The following is a 14,378-nucleotide window of genomic DNA, read 5'->3' as shown; positions in this document are numbered from 1 at the left end:
CTCGGCTCAGCAGGAGGAGGTGAGGCCGTAGTCTTTCACCTGCCACGCCGCACCAGGTACTTTCTTGATTTTCACTGTTTTTTCCGCCCCTGCACTTCCGCGGCTGTAATTGCGGAATGAGATGGCACTTTGAGCCGGGCCTGTTCTCATCAGCACCGAGCAATTACATATGCCCCTAGGGGTGCTGATAAAAACACACGCTGAGAATGAACTCTGCGGTGCCAGATGATGGCTAGGAGGCTACAGCAGGCCCATATTAAACAGGAGCGGGCCACAACGGTGGAGGTGAATACAGATCACTTCCATACAGGCACACACACAAACCCCAGCAAGCAGACAGCTCCCCGGGTCCAGACCGGGACGCTGGGCTTTGTCAGTCTGCTGACCTGTGAAAGGAACCAGCCTCCATCTCCCTCGCCTCATTATAGCGGCCAGCCAGGTTGATCGAAAAGCACGACTAAAAATATCAGTCCCTCGCGGTGGAGAGACTGTGTGCGCAGAGAGGGTGTTTTATAATACGAATGCATGGTTTTTTTTTTTCTCTTTTTCCATTTGAAGTTGTGGATATATATACCTATATATAAACATATTCCATACAATCGCTCACAACGTACGGAAATAACTGGAACACACTGCCACAAGTGCCGACTGCGACCTTTCAAAAGTTCTTCTCACCAAAATAGAACTGTTTGCATTTCATGTCTTGAATCAGATCTGTCTGGGTTTTTGTTGTTTATTTTTTTTAGGATTTTAGATATAGCCTATCAGATTACTGTTTGACCAAAGAAGAAGGAAAAAATTTAAGAAAATTAGAACAATTCAATTTATGTTGGAAACAATATCCTTAATGGTTCAGTTCCAATTGCTCGCAGAAGGATCCATTAAAAGGTTGTATAAACAGTAGGAAATACTGTGTTCATACTGTAATTTTGTGGATCAGAATCAGTGCTTTAAGTAAACTGTTTAATCTTAAAATGAATTATTAACAGAATTTGTACTTGTCGGTTTCTTGGAAAGAGTAAAATGAGATCCTGACAATGACCTCAGACTCTGCAGGACTCCTTTTCATAGGTCCCTCATAGGAAGGACTTCATTACCCAGAAACCCTTACTGTTTGAGGGTACTTTCAGACAATCATGATCACTTATTTCTAATGCACACATAATGGGAGCAGTTCGTGAAAGTCACAACTTGCTAGTGTGGCTCCACTTGTTTGTGAACTTTACTGGACTCTGACTTCCTTCAATTATGCTTCTCTTCACCAGGCTGCGTATCAGTTAAATAAGAACAACGTAAACCTTTTATCTGACCTGGACCAAAAAAACAATTATTGGATATTAGAATTAGCCAAACTTTCTGTCTTAATATGTCACACTCAAAACCATTGCTTCTATTTCCAGCTAAATTGTGCTGTCTTCCAAATGACAGACTTCCCTTAGTGCTGTACATGTTATGACTCTGACTTGTGAAGTGCAGGAATTTCTACAAAGTAGTGTTGTTAAAATCTGGAGCTTCTTTAAGTCGGTGGTCCCGCCTCTTCCTGTACGTAGTCAAGATGGCGACCGTTTAGGGTGGAGAGTGTCCAGCTGTAGTTTGTAGTTTTTTCACATTTACATTTCATTTGCATTGATAGAACTACATCTGGAATTCTATTTATTTCAATTTTGGTCTGGTAAAATAGAAGTTTGTATATGCTGTATGCAACTGTATATTTGTAGATATGGTGTTTTTTTTCTGTTCTGTGTAAGTTATGTAAATGGTAAAGGGTCTTAATCACCTTAGCGATACAAATACAGAACTCTGACATGGCCGGGCGACAGACGCAGCAGCCACCTGTTGTATGAAAGCACCTTTTGGGGTAAAACTTGCCACTCTAACTTTACTTCTCTGCTGTTGTGAAAAGATGAAAAAACAGGTATTCCTGAGACTCGCACATTTTCCTCAAACACTTTCAACCCACTTTCCCTGTCCTTGCACTGTCAACAATCAATACTTCTGAAACAACAGAGCATGCCCTTTGTTTGAAATTGGACTTAAAGAGATTTGATACTTCACAAGTCAAAGTTCAGTTGTGAGTTCAGGCTGAATCAATGCGTGCTTTGACATACTGAAATCAAAGGGGAGCAAAATTGTACTCTTGTGGAAGGTTATGCAGTTATGTTTTGTTCATTTGAGCCACCAACATGGGAAAATGCTGGTTTGGATTCTCAGAAACTTCTAAGTTCACGTGTTTACAACAAGTAGAATTACAGTATTGTTGGTGAAAAAACGTGCCATCTTGAAAACCACCGCAAGAAACCTCAGCCCAAATACAAGAAAAATACACTGAAATTTGGAGATATTGATTTAATACCAGTGGAAAAATCACGTCCTCCAGAGCTGAAATATTCTCAGGGCATCCTGTGCATTGCATTAAAGCTTTTGGCTCTATAGTCAATTCAGAAGTATCATTCCTTCAACTTTCCAGACAGCCTTCTTTGGATACCAGATATCACATGTTTTCAAAGCGGTTCTGTTTGGTTAAACGGTGAGCGCACAGTGATATTCAATATCTTCCTGTAATTTGTAATGTAATGTCTTTGTCTCAAGTTACTAGACGGTTGTGCTTGTGTCCCTGGTGGTGCAGTCTGTAAGTTATCTTCTCTGGAGAGCCGAAGATCCATGGTTTGTATCCACTAGAGGACAAGTACAACCAGTCAACAAAGTTGCAATGTTTTCATGTGATTTACTTTCATCTGCTTCTTGTCTTCTAAATTTGCTTGGACAATTAAACCCACTGTATCATCTGATCCACAGCCCCCACAAACTGCCATCTACATAACATACCATGAATTGAAAGATAGAAAAAAAATCATCTCATATTTTCAGATCTACGAGTTAATTATCAGCAAACAGAACGATTTGCAATGTGATGCTTGAAACATTATTTTCCTGACAAACTGCTTAAAATAACACGTATAGCCTTGCAGTGGATGTTTTAATGGCATATTCCTTTTATCTACTTATAAGTAAATCAAATAAGGACAAAAGTGTTTTTTAAGAAAAGGCAAGAAATGTTACTTCAATTAAGTCAAATGATCTGCCTGAGAAAACAGTAGATGACCCATTCTTGATAAAACAAGACCAACTAGATTATTAAATCTATATATAACACTATTTTACTGCTTTTATAGTGATACTACATGATCTTCTGAAAGCAATGTTGAAACGTTTGTTGCCTTTAGCATCATACTCCATCTCCACGCTACACTTTGAGCGCAGCATTGGGTAGCTGGGTGGTAGTTCATAGACTCAGTGATAGGAACTTCCACTGAAGTTTTAATTTGTCTTGGTCTGTGTGAGAGGAGGTTTTTCCGCTGATAACCAAAGTTTCACCAAATTAAAGTGGACTGGATTCTGTACTTCAGGCCCAGCTGTGTGATCTACACCCACCGTGATCAAACACCACACAGCACGTCACGGCGTCAGGCAGTAAATCATATCTTTTCCACTTGAAACAGCACATCAATTCACACCTCCGGCGTCCGTCAAGTCATTGACGTTGACGCTCGCTTCGATCAGGCTTTGATGGATGCACCAGTCCTGCTTAAGACGTGACACGCTAGAAAGTCTGTGGGAGTTTATGGAAACACGGATGATGAGAGGTAGAGAGACATCCCACCTTTGTGACCATCGTTCAGTCTTTTTTTTTATTATTTGAAGGAGAAAAGTTTGGGGGAAATAGCTGCAGTCTTTATGAATCTATAAGGACAGCCGTGTGATGTTGCCTTTGAGTGCAGCTTGAAAGAACAGCATGCTGTGACCTTTACAGCATTTTTGAAGGTTCTGTATGTTCAATTCATAAACACAGAGATAAAAAAGAAGAGAAGTGTCTGGAGTAAAAAAAACTAATAACTGGGGTTTCTGAGTTCAGAGACTACATCTATATTAAATGGGCTGAATTTAAACAACAACAACAACAACATGCATCTACAGAGGTTGATTCAGAAGGACCAACAGAACACTGATCAGAAGGAGTGAACTTAACAAATGACACCACAATGACTCTAATGACTTTGTATTTCATGAGAGAAGATGATTTTTGAATGGGTGTCTTTTGGAGCCACAGGTTTTCCGGGGCCAGCCCCTAGTAGCTCTCAGTGGTGTTGCATTTTAAGGCCCTTCAACACTGGCTTCACTTTTCCGGCCAAGAATCTACATCCCTTTTTATATACAGTCAGTGCTTCTTCCCCTTCTGGGTATAATTCAAGGCAACAATGACATGCAGTGCTGCTGCCACCATCTGTTTCTTGCTGTGTTTGGGATAAAAACAGTGTTTTGGTTTGAATTGAGCTCCAAGAAGGGAAAAAGCTTCATTCATCAGTTTAACTGAGCCTGGGCTGTCACAGAAACACTGCACGCATACATGTACATGCAAAGTGTTCAATCTTTATAAGAAACGAGTTGATCTTCTGAAATGTTTAATTCCAGACACAGCAGCAGGTCTGTTGTTGATTCAGCTGGTCAGTACACAGCTTTGGTCCAGACTGTAATATCTCTACAACTATGGCATTAATTCATACAGACATTCATGGCCTCCGGAGATAAATCCTGAAGACTCTGACTTTTCCTCCAGTGAGGATGATTTGGTTTTGAGTGAAATGTCTCCTTAAAGGAATTACCATGAAATTGGACAGTCCTGTCCCCCTCAAGATGATTGTTTGTTTTTACTACATCTTGCAGCACCATCAGGTCAAATGTAAAATGTTTGCCCTTTATTAAGATTTGTTGTCATCTATTCACATACTAACTAATAAGAGACACTGTAACAACCGCCAGCATTAGAGATCTTATATGATCCCAAACACGATGCTACCAGGTGGTCTAAAACTCAACCATTCTTGGGTACGACTGGATATTTCGGCCGGATTGTGCCAATAAAGCAATTGTTGACAGGAGAATCAGACTTCCCAGGATGCTGTTTCTATCAGCCATATTAGCAGTGTAACCTTGGAACATCACACGATGAACATGGAGGTTGTGTAATGCACAGCAATCACACACCGGACCCAAAAGTTAAAGCCTTTACTCAAAGCTTTCACAAAGTTCAAAGCAGAGCAGAAGTTGATCACAGGGATGAGGCAGAGACTTTCCAAAAAGAAGTGAAAAAGAAGGGCGATAGGACAAAGGGCGAGACCTGAGGCTACGAGTCAATGTACAGATGAGGATCAGGAACCGTGAACACAGTGAAGGATAACACCAGAACCAAACAGCACGGAGGTCAACAATGAACTGGAACAGGCTGACAGAAACACGCAGACTATTTACACAGTTAGACACAGGAGGAGAGAATCAGGGAGGAGGTAGGTAATCACACACAAGGGCAAGAAGTCAAGACACCTGAAATGATAGGAGAGGATTAGTAACAAAATAAAACAGGAAATAAAGTGTATTGAAAATGGAAAAAAAAAAAAACATGACCTCAGTCAATCACGGGTGGGACAAGTTGCAGAAAGTTTGACCACTGAAATGGCCGCACGGCTGTTTCTGGAGGCTTAATGGGAACACATAATGCTGGATCTCTATGCTGTTCTTTTCTCTCTCTGCGCTCCTCTCACCCCAACCGGTCGAGGCCAATGGCCGCCCACCAATGAGCCTGGTTCTGTTGGAAGTTTCTTCCTGTTAAAGAGGAGTTTTTTCCTCCTTGCTCACGTGGGAATTGTTGAATTGTTGGGTTCCTCTGTATAATGTTGTAAAGTTCTGTTGTAAGAACTTTCCTGTGTTACGTGTCCTGATATATATATGTCCCTATATAAATAACATTGAATTGAATTGAATTTGCATCTTAGTATACATTAGCATTCTGACGTTCGCATTGTCTCAAAGCTCAATGGACAATTTACACTTGAATTTAAACACCCAGAATTCGGCCCACTTTATGATGTGCTGTACAGAATTTCTCAGACTAGAGTATTGTAAACAATTTGCTTTTTCAATGTCCCACTTTCCCAACGACAATCAATTCAGCTTCACTTCACGTTCTGAAAAAGATATAAAATAGATTTTTACTGAGGTTTAGTCATTTGATAAACCATAGAGTTCTCTGCTCGTGCTTTGAAATTCTTTTTACAGCCTCAATAGCACCCACTGTATTCTGGTAGTCATTTAGAGACATGCTGTGCTTCTGTGTGAGCCGTTTCACACTGACTAAGCACCACTTGTGAAATACAAAAAAACATATATACACACGCACGTACAGAAATGTGCTCTCGTACAGTCAGTCATGCATACAGGAATAGAACATCTCCTCTATCTGACCACAACACCACAACTTTAACTCCACCCCCACACGCCTCGTGTTCTCTGCTTTCTCCGTCTTATCTTTTCTTGACACCACACACACACACGAATTTGCCTTTTTTAATTTTAAGTAGGAAGTCCCACTCTGCCATTGATAACATTTTATCTCCTGCGTTTTTAATGAGCGAATAAGAGACAGACAAGCTTTTTTGCAAAAATCCTCATCTCTCGCTCTTCAATTTGTTTCTCCACTTCTGCTTCCTACAATAGCAGTCATCAATTTATGAACATGTTTAGCTCCTGGGACTCCTCTCTTCTCCTCTCTCGGCTGCTCTCGCCCCCTCAGTCCTTGAAATTTATAGCAGTGTAACTGTCCATCACCGCTGCAGCACATCCACACAGCCTCTTTATATCCTCCGGCTCTTTAAACTCTTCTTATACAGAGTGCGCTTCATTTGCTCCTGTGTGCATCCCTCCTGTGTTTTTAATTCATTTTAACCCACCTGCTGTACTTGTAATTCCCACATTGAAGCTGACAAATACCTGTGTTTAATGTGTTTAATTGTAAAACGAAAGCCAGAGTTAAATGTCCTTCACAACTTAAATGCTCAGCATCCACTTTACTGAAGTGAAAATTAATTCTGTGCAAGGTTACAACATTTAAACAGTTCACACAAATTAACAATCAGCACAATTTACATACAAAAATATGTATATGGTACAAAAGTTTACAGATTGCACACTTCTTTTTCAGAAAGTGCTTCTGACCCCACTGTGTCCTCATGGTAAGTTTTCATCTCAATGCAGGTTTTATGGAAATAATACACACTTCAGTGTTTCACAGGAGAATGAGGTCACGGGGTCATCGTCAGCTGAAACACCGGAGAGTTTACAAAAAAGTGCCGGCGATCTGAAGACAGGAGGAGGAGGATGGTATCTGGAGGGAAAGCCACAATGGTGTGGTGGAAAGAAATGATTTATGGTGACGTGAATCTGCAGCAGGTTTCTCCAACAGAGTCGCTGACTGTTTCACGGCGAGATAAGACGAAGGCAGATAGGCTGTTTCCCTGACAGACAAGGTGACAATCCGGCCTCAGTGTGTGTAAACAAGAACACCGCAATCTCTCCCCGCCCGACCACGGGGTTAACACCTCTGTCCATCAGCTGGGCCCCCCGTCATCGCTCACGGGGTGGGGGTGGGGGGTGGCACTCCCACCTCCCCCTTAAGTCTGCCTGTCAGGAGAAGGAAAGTCGCACCTTCTGCTGCAGGCGTGCGCCAACATGGCTGCCAGGGAGGGCGGGGAGGGGGGCAGGAGGGGAGGGGAGGGAGGCGATGCGGCGGCACATGGCGGCGCAGGCTGCCAGGGGTTTATTAGTTCCCTCTACAGCCGCGGTTACAACCCCGCAACACACACACACACACACACACACACACACACACACACACACACACACACACACACACACACACACACACACACACACAAACAGACAAGGTCGACAATCCTCTTTGTCTGCACTGTAAACACATAGTGGTCCTCAGAGCCAGAAATCCCTTCAAGCAAGACTGAGTGGAGTGTTTGGGATGATACAGTAGCTTGGATTAGCAGCCCACCAACACCTCAGCTTCTGGTGTCAGTAGTTTCACCAGAGGCACACTGATACTGCAGGTATTTTACTTTATTGCATCTTATGTTTCAGATTCAGTGGTAACAGATCAGAGGAGTTTGAAGGATCAACAGATGCAGAGATGCAATTTAGAATGTTTTTAGTTAATTTAAGTATTGTGGTTGAAAGAAAGATGTTAAAGCATTAAAAAAAAACTAAAATATTATTAATTCATTTTTTTATTACATGTCCCTTGTAGTGAACGTCGGGTCTTGGTTGATTATATTGTAAATATGTTTTATTATTTTTGATGTATATTTCTATTAAAATTTCTTTTCATTTATGAAACATAAGAACAGTTAGTTTAGGGAGACACATCTGAACACTATAACATTATTTAAAACATTTTGGAAGGGTTAAAATGACTACACTTCTTAAATCTTACTAAATTTAAGTTCAGACTCAGATTTAACAAAGAATTTGATAATTAGCAACAGAAACATAATACCTGCAAAAAAATTGATCAATTACCTCCCTTGTTGCCCAAAAATGTGGACATTGAGATGTTGAACATCCCTGCACCATTTTGAAAAGAAAGTCCATCGCATGCGTTGTTTGCCACTTCATGTAACATAAATTCAAACAGCAGCCTGCAGTTGAGCAGGTTCATTCGTTTTGGACCTTTTTTTACTTAGTTGTTCATCTGAGGATCTCTGCCTGCTCTTCATTCATTTTAGTTAATGTCTTGTGTGATTGTGCCGCGCACAGCTGGACAGTGCAGAAAACAGGAGAGATTTACTGCAAACTTGGAGCCTTAAATCAGCTGTTTGTGACTAAACACATGATGCTTGTTTCACCAAAGCCTGCACAGAATTCATTTCTTTTTTCTTTCAGTTTCTATCATGTCATTTCCAACACACCAGACTGACCGCTGTGAGACTGAGCCCGCCCCCTTCGTCCACAGCAGCGGAGACACTCTGGAAAGGTTCATTTATCTGGACACGTGTGGTTGGATGGCTCGAGCCCTGTTGTTATTTGGACAGACTAGCGGTGGCCATGTTAGCTCAACTCTTGATAGAAGCTTTTATTACTTTGACCTTTAATATATAAAGATATATGAATTCAAATATATAAATCAAAATATATATTTAGTGCACTACTTTTCTTGAAATTATGTCAATGGCATTAAAATGACATAATGATGTTACAGTCTGATAGCCGGTCACCATTATCAGGCACATAATCTGTGTCACCGAACCAGGAGCAGAACCCTTCTGCCACTTTACAATCTCACCATCACTCCAGTTTTACCTTTTGGATCTCTGCCAAACTCTCATGAATGATTAATAACGACACCAGCATGTGAACTGTTTTAATATTCACAAGCTAGACTGGATGTTTGTAGCAAATGTCTGTAATTTAGTTCCGAACATTTCAGATATCAACGATGACTTTCTTCCTCAGGACAAATGACGTCAGATTCCCCATTCATCTGTATGTAGTCTGTCATTACAGATATCTACTAATCAGATGCAAATATCAGCAATGTTTACTGCTGATAACTGCGACTGAATTATGACTGGCTGTAATCCCAGTTTCAGATATCTAGAATTTAATTCTGACTCATCATAATTCCAGTATGAGACAGTTTAAATTAGAGATATCTTCAATTTGCACTCCGTCCATTCAGAATGTAATTACAGAAATAAGAGTTATTGAGATTTTGAGTTTTTAACAAGCAGACAAGACGTTGCAGAGTTGCAGATGCACCGAACTGTACTGCAGATATCTGTCATGACGAACACAATACACACAGACGGCAAAGTGATGTCATTTGTCCTGGGCAGAATGACATTGTGGATATTTGAAGTGACGACTGCAGACAGGAAGAATTTCATCGTGGATGTTTGAAATGTTGTTTCTGACAAAGAAGAACTGAATTACAATATCTGCAATACATATCCAGTCTCGTTGTTATATGTTAAAACAACTTGCCATCGCAGCCTCTCAGCAAATCAATTCACATTTAGCTGCAGAATAACAAAAAAATGGTGAAAATGTCTTATGTCGCACCTAAGAATGATCCTTTAACACTTACATTTAGAGCCTCTACTGATGAGGCTCTCAGAACAGCAACGTCTCCAGTATCATTTTTTCTTTTTTGAATGTAGAGAGGAAGGAACATTTCATCCTCTCGGGGCTGCCAGCTGGGCTTTACGCCTGAGTTGTTATTTTTTTTACTCCTGAGGATCCTGTGACACCTTACTCTGCCCTACAGCTGCACCTGGCAACCCTATGATCTGGCAACCCTGAGAGGTGTTTCCTCCCCACCGCTACCCAGAAATCACGTTATGTTACATCAGTAAACTGTACATCGCATGGACCCGAAGTAGAGGTGAAGATGGTCTATAAAATCTTTTGGCAGCAGCTCCCACCCTCACCACTTCACCATAATTGCCACTTCAGACCGATAAGGAAGGTTTTAAATCCTGCTTAGTTAAGCTTTAAAGCGCTGCTCGTTCCCTCTGAAAGAAGAAGTCCTGGGCTGCAATCCAGTCCTCGTTTCTTGTGATTTAAAGTCGGGCTGCAACTAATGATAATTTTCATTCTTGGTCTGAAGATTATTTTTCAATTAATCACTGAATTGTTTGTCTGTAAAATGTTAGGAAAATGTGAAAATACCAAATAGCGAGGTCCCAGAGCCCGAGGTAATGTCCTCTGATTGCTTCTTTTGTTTCATTTGGAGTGACATTAAACAGAGGAAAGCAGCAAATTACCATATTTGAGAGGCTGAAGAAGACTGTGACTGTAGTGTGTGAATTTGGAGCAGTTTGGAGCAGGAAGTGACCATATTTGGACGAGCTGGGAGCGAGCGGTGGATTTGACTCTATCAGATTGGAAACCCGACGATACTATTCCCGTCCACCGATAGCTGTAACCTGATTGCACCACAAGCCTGTCAATCAAACAGACACACCCCCAAAAACACATCTTTTTAAAGCTTATTTTATAATTCATGATGTGGTTATTTTCAGATGGACCTCCAGAAAACTAATAAGAAGGCGCGACTTTAGCTAACAACACAGAGATAACTCTTGGAGAATTTATATTGACTGATAATTTTATGAAACTAGTTGACTAGTTGAGTTGAGACTCACTAGACGAGTGAGTCTATGGAGCCGGAGGCTTTTTGAAGCCAACCTCTAGAGGCACCCTGTGGTATTACAGCTGAAGGCACTTACGCGTCCGCCTCATTTTTCACACCCGCAAGCTACGTCCTCTTTTATATAGTCCATGGATGGAGCTTATTTCCTTCCAGCTACAATTCATGTTGTTTGTGTCCAATGTGTCCCCTGTTAGGACTCAAAAGCAGAAACATCAGAACCGACACGACAACGTTAGATACAAATTGACGGTGCACAATCCCAAGGATGTTGAAGAAAAGCGCTAGCATCCTCCTTTGGTCTTGGACCGGGATGCTCTGCCCGTCTTGAAACACAAAAGCCACTCCGACCAACCTAAAGGTCTCTGTTGCTGAGGTGACAGAAAGTTTACAGTGCACTCTCTGCTCAAGTCCATAAAGAAACGTCACAAATACGCACACACCAGTGGTCACAAAAATGTGTGTGACACCGGTGCTGCCGTTGATCAAGTGATGTAACCTGACCTCCACCTGCTCCGTGCACAATCCTGTATGCTTTCTGTTTGTACGCAGGAGCGATCTCACAACTTTTTGATGGCCCCTTGTAAAAAAAGATATCTGCAAAACTCTTCATACCTCAGACTGCAAACGAGATTGATTCATGCTCTATATATTATGGATTCTTTAATTTATGGCGGTTTTATATTTGTAAAAGTTTTCCAGAGTCCAGAAAGGCTATTTCGATTTCCATGTCATTGCATTGTAAAGTCTATGAGGTTGAAGGCCAGCTTGAAAAGCAATATATCTAATGCAAAAGCATTTAATTTAACCTAATGTTTTTACTTTTATTTTGAAAAATGTCAAACAAATGTGAATAGAGAAGTTGCATCATGAAATCACAAATCTGGAAATTAGGTTGTAACATCGTTGAGCAAAGTTCTGAGCGGATTAAGCTACTTTGGTTTGCAAATTGTTGGGAAGACTGATGAATGCAGTGGACCACATAATGCAGGAGCAAACCTTGAAGGTAGAAAAAGATTTTGTCTCATACGCCAGGCAAACACATGATCAGAGCCATCTTTTAATCATGTATCCACTTCTAATATTATGCATGTGCTCAGCCTCAAGGCTACTATTGCTACAGAATGCAGATCTGTCTTGTTTATTAACAATTCAACTGAATACATGCCTTGACTACGGTGTCACGTATAATTACAAACCCACAAAGAACTATCACTCAACTCTGCAGCTCTTTTCAGATCTTTTTGCTCATGGAGGACTTAGTATTTTGGATTTTTAGTCACTGGCAGATGCAGACAAAAATAGGATGCTTTTTAAAAATGAATACAAAAACTTCTTCAACTGAGCTTATATAAGATTGTCCATAGACAATCCTAATGATCCAATGAGACAATTCTGTCATAAGGCTCAACCAGGGCAAATGGGAGCGATTTCACTTGTTGCCAAATAAATCAAATGTAATCTCTGTCTACACGGACTGTGTGGAGTTGCAGTGTACAACCATAGAGCAATTAAAGCCAACTGAAAGAACATATCTTCAGGCATATTTAAGCATAATTTTATCTGCCGCCATAATGACAGAAAGGTTCATTTTGGACTGATGCCAGTTTCATTTTAAAGCCGTTACCAATGATGTGCTGATATTAGTGCATTCACAGTTTCTACGCAGGCTATTGTACACCGAAAACACCGGTCAGACAAAGTTAGGGACTGACCCGGGGAGCATCGCAGCGAGAAAGCTACATATTTACTTCAGGAGTTGGTGGAGACCAGAACAGAGCTAAAAGGTGGTGTGATTGGACTTAAAGTCGTCAGCTCGCCAGAAATAAACTCTAAACTAAGCCTGTTGCTAACATATTTGCATGTCAACTTTATACAGTAAGTCAATAATGTATCCAATGGTTTTAAGTTTTAGATTGTTTTGGTATTCTTCTTAGGAATTTAACAATTTCTACTTTAGATACGTAGAACACGTTAGCCATAGCACAGTCGGCCATTTTCAGCTTCGTCACCTGCCCGAAGTAGACCAAAAATGAAACAGATGCAGCCTTAAGTAAAACAATTGGTCATCAAAATTGAGCAATTTTCTATCTTTCTTTTCAGTTGAGTAAATGACTCTCAGTTTGGATGTGAAAACAAGCAGTACATGATAACGATAGGCATGTTGACTTTCCAAAGTAACACTAAGCCCTGTGTGTTTCAGGGTTGTTGTAGAAGTATGCTAGAAAGGGAATTTGACTATTTCTATTTTGGATGAGTAGAAAAGGCCCTCCCTAAAGATTTGATGTATGTGTGTAACATTACCCAACACAATTATGTCTTTTTAACTGTTCAGCTGCACCGAGTTAACAAAAAATGAATGCAGATGATCAAAATTGAGTATTTTTCCATCTTAGTTCATTGAGTTAATGAACTACTTTCAGTATGCAGTGGTTTAAATCATGTTTTCTGGAGTAGACACTAAGAACTTGTTAATTTTTAGGTACATGTGGTATAAAAGGTTCGTATCATCAACCCAGAAATATTTGCTAAAGTTTTCAAAACATTGTAAACTCTTGCTCTCAGTAGTCATCAAGCGAAACATAAGGAATGTCATGACGATGGAAGCAGGCCTGGTTACAATCAGCATGTAAAAGACAGACATGCATGTTTTTGTCACCGTGTCTATCATTGAATTATGAAGTCAGGCATAAGAGTTTCATCTTTTTATGAGTCTCTTCTGATGCTGTAGAGCTCGAAGCCTGTAATATTCACCGACTACTGGATGTCACGCTCACGGATCTGTTCTCAGCTCCACAGCCGCGTCGGCCCGTCTTTTAGCCGCCTTCCGAGCCCTCAGGAGCCTCCGAGACATTTCCGACATGTAACCGATGCCTGAGGAAATCCAATCTACAGTCTGTGGAACATGTCTGTAATTTACTCAGACAGCGTGTCCTCTCCTCCTGCACCACACAATGACCCCCGAGGCTCAGTTTCTCAACCTTTTAGCCCCCACCTGGCCCCCCCGAGTAGCATCGCATTCAGCCACTGTTGATGATGATGTTTCCCTCGTATTACACTCCCCACACACACACACACACACACACACACACACACACACACACACACACACACACACACACACACACAATTAGTTCATCTCGGTGTGTGTTTCAGCCCTCTGGTTTGTACATTTGCGCGTCTTTGTTCTTGTACAACTCGAATCCTGATGCCTTCCCCTCATGCAGCCTGTCTGGGAGTGTTAGGGGGGCTACAAGAAGAGGGAAATGTAATAACCAAGCGAGCCCCGGTGCCCTGTCAGCACGGCTCATCCTCCAGAGAGGCCTGC

The sequence above is a fragment of the Brachyistius frenatus genome, unplaced genomic scaffold (genome assembly GCF_029030835.1).
Source record: "Brachyistius frenatus isolate BFR_SWC_R1_liver_20210118 unplaced genomic scaffold, ASM2903083v1 Contig_101, whole genome shotgun sequence".
NCBI lineage: Eukaryota > Metazoa > Chordata > Actinopteri > Embiotocidae > Brachyistius > Brachyistius frenatus.
This window is presented reverse-complemented; position numbering follows the sequence as displayed.